This window comes from Marmota flaviventris, chromosome 15 (assembly GCF_047511675.1).
Source record: "Marmota flaviventris isolate mMarFla1 chromosome 15, mMarFla1.hap1, whole genome shotgun sequence".
Classification (NCBI taxonomy): domain Eukaryota; kingdom Metazoa; phylum Chordata; class Mammalia; order Rodentia; family Sciuridae; genus Marmota; species Marmota flaviventris.
The window spans coordinates 80,710,374-80,715,652 of NC_092512.1; the positions used below are offsets into that span (position 1 = coordinate 80,710,374).

Below are 5,279 nucleotides of genomic sequence, written 5' to 3' on the forward strand. Positions count from 1 at the left end.
GCTGGGTATCCACAACGCCAGTTCCCTTCTGACACTATCTACCTGGAAATAGCATCAGATCCAACATGTTGAGGACCCAGTTCCCAAGACCACCCCCTCCCCATTTCAGATGCCAATTGGAAGCCCCAGGTTGTTTTACCTGTGCTTCTGACTGAATGGGTTGTACTTTGAGGGTGTCACACTACCAGCTAGGAACCTCCTTGTGTTCAGATATGCAGAAGCTCTCTGAGTCCTATTCTTTGGGGGTAATTTCATTATACAGTCATGATTATTTACCATTGGTGATCAACTTCATCTTCAGCCCCTCTCCCCTCCTTGGAGATTGGGGAGTGGGACTGAAAGCTCCAAATCTCTAATCTGGACTTGTTCCATTTGATGACCAGTTTCTATCTTGGAGCCCTCTAGAGGCTGCCAGGCTTTAGTCAACTCAATGACATACCAAAAAAAAAAAAAAAAAAAAAAAGATATATATATATATAATTTCAGCAATTCCAAAGACTTTAGGACTTATATGCCAGCACACTGGGACAAACTTAATAAATGTCTTATGGAAAGCAAGCAAGGATGAGTAGATAGAGCATCCAGTCTGATTCAATCTGTTTCCAATTCAACTTTTTAAAATTTATTTTTTGTACTTTTTAGCTTCAGGTAGATAATTTTGGAAGTAGCTCAATCCCCTGAGCTTTTCTGACAGAAGCAGAGGGCTAAAGTTCTAGTGACTGAGGAAATTGAGTAGCTGCAATGGGATGAGAAGGGTCTGTCAGGGGTGGACAGAGGTCGAGGAGGTGGGGGTGGAAGGGGGCATGGCAACTGTTTCAGTGAACTGAAGGAAGATTACAGGTGGTAAGAGAAGGCAGGAGGAGAGAAAGCAGTGGGAAAGGAGAGGTCTCAGGGAGGCTGTTTGGTGAACTGAAATTTCTCAGGGAGGCCCTTGATAATATCCTCCAGCAACAAACGAAGTCAATGGGGCTGGGGAAGCATATATCAGCAGAGGCCCTAGAAGAGGATTTCAGTTGGTTGAGATGCTACAGTGGAGGAATCAAGATCAATAAAGAGAACAGAGACTCTTACAAAGTGTTAGGAAAATAATCAGCCTAATTACTGTAGAGTGGATTCCCACTCAAAACAAAAGAGCCCAGAAAACCCCTGCTGCTCAGGTAGTTGAGGAATAGTCCTCAGGAACAAGGAGATAGGAAAATTTTCCAGGCCAGAGCCAGGCCTAGGAGTGAGGGGATTCACAGGATTCCACTGCAATCAAAGAGCCACCAGGGAAGTGCTCCAGTCCAGCAGGCACTTTTCTAAAGAGGTGTGGAACTCCCACCCAGCTTCAGAACTTATGTATGCAGAAGCTGAAGAAGCAAAATATGTCCTTCTCTGACCTCAAGGGACCATTACCTAGGCCACAGGTGCAGGAGTTGGATTCAACAATGAATCTCCAATGAATCAGCCAGGAGTTAAGACAAAGTTCTCAATTATGTGGACTCCATGAGAGGTCTGGGAGCTCAATGATAAACTTAACCCTATCCAGGTTGCCAGGATTTGTGTTCTCTGTTCCCACGTTTGTGTTCTCTTAACAGCTATAGCAACTCATCCCTATCAAAGGTAGACATGTTTATACAGGATGCAATATCAAACTAACAGTGGCTGGTCAGGATGACTGATTGACCTTTCCATAGGGCTAAAGTACAGGCACAGGAAAAGAAAAGATCTTTGAAAGAGACCTGAATCAATTAGCATTCCAAAACCTTTGTTCCCTTGAGAACAACCTTTTCAAGAAAACTCTCTCTCTCTCTCTCTCTCTCTCTCTCTCCCTTTTAATTCTAGGAACCAGCCTGACACTGCTCAGTGCTGACTCCTCCTTCTCTTAAGAGAGGTCCTATTAAGAAATCTTGCCTACATGCCTTCTCACCAGACTTGTTTTTGTTTCTAGCATTACCAAGTCAAAGTTGGCATGTTTGGCATGAATGATGCTTATTAAAGATGGTAAGACAAGCCAGGTATGGTGGCACATGCCTGTAATCCCAGTAGCTTGGGAAGCTGAGGCAGGAGGATCGCAAGTTCAAAGCCAGCCTCAGCAAATTAGTGAGGCTCTAAGCAACTTAGCAAGACCATATCTCAAAATAAAATAATTTGGGGGGATGGGCTTCAGTGGTTAAGCAGAACTGTGTTCATTTCCAGGTAGAAACAAACAAATAAATAAAGGTAAGACAGGGGCCAGGATTGTGACTCAGCGGTAGAGCGCTCACCTAGTATGTGCGAGGTTCTGGGTTCGATCCCTCAGCATCACATAAAAATAAATAAATAAAATAAAGGTATTGTATTTAGTTATAACTAAGAAAAAATTATTTTATAAAAGGGTAAGACAGACTTTCTTATAGGGACAATTACAATGGGGTATAGCCCTGGAGGAGAGAGTTCAACTCTCCACATAAAGATAAGTGGAAATTTGCAGCCAATGATAAACTGATGCAAAAGGGATGAAAAATGTCTACTAGAAAACACCAGGGTGGATCAGAGTAGGATAATTTTTCCTAGACTAAGTCAATAGAACTTTTGGTGAAGGGAAGACAAGGTGGTCAGTTACCAAGTGTGGGCTATATTTGCTAAATGTACGGAGCAGGATTCTTACTCACATTGGCCTCAACAGGGACAAAAAGGGATGTCCAAGATCAGGTCTAATTAGAGAAGATTTCAAATCAGATTCGAATTTGGTCAAAGGAGAGAGAGAGCGTGTCCCTTTCTAGTTTTCCAAATAAGGACTGTGAAATATTCTATCCAAAAAGTAAATATTTAAATGGATTTTATTTATTTTGCTTATAGAAATACTTTTTATATTCATACCTTCTTATATTCTTATATGTAAAAATGTTTTCATAGACTGCAGAAAACAATCTTGGTGAAAAAAAATAACTCATGCAAAGGGAGTGATATGCCAAATGCCAGTCTCTGAGCAGACTTGTCAGTTTGTTGGCTACCTGCCTTCTAAGGGGCCCACTCATTCTTGGATTTTTAAAAAGTTCTAAATTTAATCATCTGTTTAAATTTTTATATATTTTTATTTTTAGAACATTTTTGCCTTTCATACTGATTTGTATTCTTTGCCAAGCAGTGAAACAATTATTTATCCTCAAGCTTTTCATATAAGTTAATTTTTTCCAAACTTCATTATTTCAGTTTTTTTAAAAAATTTTTTTCTTAGTAATACAACAGACAAGAGGAATGCTAATTGAAATGCTTAAAAACAATGACTAATGTGAGCAACAACCCATTGGCTTGGCAGGAACTCAAGGTGGTATGTTTTCTCAATAGGGCAAACTGGAATTGGGCCATTTAGGAGACAGTGTGTGTGCCAGCTGAAAAAAAAATGCACATTGTCTTATGGTTTGGATATGAGATGTCCCCCAAAAGGTGTTATTATATTGTAGGAACTGATTAATCCATTTAATAGGTTAATAATTTAAATGGATTATTGGGTGATAACTGTGGGCAGCTGAGGCATGGCTGGAGGAGGTGGGTAACTGGGGGCATGGTTTTAGAATATTATCTTGTCTCTGGTGCCTTATGTAGCATTCTCTCTCTCTCTCTCTCTCTCTCTCTCTCTCCTCCTCCTCCTCCTCCTCCTCCTCCTCCTCCTCCTCCTCCTCCTTCTCCTTCTCAGCTGCATGAGCTAATCAAATCATCTTCCTTCCATAACACCCTTTAGCCATCATGTTTTGCCTTAACTTGTGTCCAGAGCAATGAAGTGGGCTGACCATGGACTGAACTTCTGAAATCATGAGCCCCAAATAAAGTTTTCCTCCTCTAAGTTCTTCTTGCCAGTTTTTTTTTTTTTTTTTTTTTTGTCACTGTGATGACAAGCTGACTTCTACATAAGAAGACTTTTGATCAAAGCCCAATATTTCTCATATAATAGTATTTACACTTAGTGAAAGACAAACTATAATCTAGAATAAATTCCTAAAACTATTTGTCTCTTTCGGTGTCACTTACCCTGTGGATTTATTAGGTCCACTGAACATTTGTTACACAAACTTTTGAAGGAAGCTATGTTGACTTGCTTTTTATTCATTCTAGTCAGTTTGGGATAATTGCATAAAATATCTGATACCATTTTCTACTTTGAAAGCAGAGACTCCCCCACAGCTGATGTTCATTTTGAGCATGTTTCTCAAGAGTTTTCTTTCAATAAGTGAACAATATTTTATTTTGTAGACATTTTGAAATTATGATAAATATTTTTAAAATAAGAAAAAATTCACATCTTAACTTTTTAAAAGTATATAGTCCAGTGACATTAAACACATTCACTTTGTTGGGTAATAATCACCACATTTTATCTCTCCCTTGATTGTGCATGCCTACAGTCCCAACAAGGAGGACGGCTGAGACAGGAGGATTGCAAGTTCAAGCCCTGCCTCAACAACTAAGCCAGACGCTCTTTCAAAATACGATAAAAAAAGGTGGGGACGTAACTCTGCAGTAGATAGTCTATCAATTCAGACCTGGTAATACAGAAAAAGTATTTGCCCATATTCTCACACAAAAACTGTACCCATTAAACAATGTTTCCTTTTCTTTTCCTTAGTCTTCTAGCAACCACTGTCCTACTTGTGTCTCTGTGAACTTGGCTATTCTAAGTTCCTCATACAAGTGGTCTCACACAATATTTGCCCTTTCTGTGACCACCTTATTTTGTTGTGGCATGTTTGAAATAAATTACTGGGTGAGTACTGAAGCAAGACGTGAAACTTTATTTGCTGCTATGGGTCAGAAGGGCAGCAGGCAAGTCACCTGTGCAACTTTTGACCATTTGCAGAAGATAGGGTACATTTTTATAGTCAAAAACTGCAAGCTACTGGTTAGTCAAAACCATAGCAAGGAACTCATTTCAGCAGCACATATACTAAAATTGGAACAATAAAGAGAATATTAGCATGGCCCCTGAGCAAGGATGACACACAAATTCATGAAGCATTCCACATTTTTAAACACATTAAAAAGATAGTGCAGAACGATCAAGTGGTGTTCATCCCACGGATGCAAGATAGGTTCAATCTATGAAAATTAATAAATGTAATTCATCACATCAATAGACTTAAAGATAAGAATCATATGATCATCTCAACTGATGCAGAAAAAGCATTCAACAAAATACAGCACCCCTTCATGTTCAAAACACTAGAAAAACTAGGAATAATAGGAACATATCTCAATATCATAAAGGCTATCTATGCCCAAGGCCAACATCATCCTACATTGAGAAAATTGGAAAGCATTCC

General features: G+C 39.4%; 1 non-coding gene across 1 annotated transcript; it reads left to right on the plus strand.

Annotated features, from left to right (window-relative positions):
- The first annotated feature begins 4,879 nt into the window (after positions 1-4,879).
- On the plus strand, positions 4,880-4,986 carry LOC114090698 (U6 spliceosomal RNA). Its single transcript, XR_003582395.1, has one exon. It is a non-coding gene; the product is annotated as a U6 spliceosomal RNA (small nuclear RNA).
- Positions 4,987-5,279: the final 293 nt, after the last annotated feature.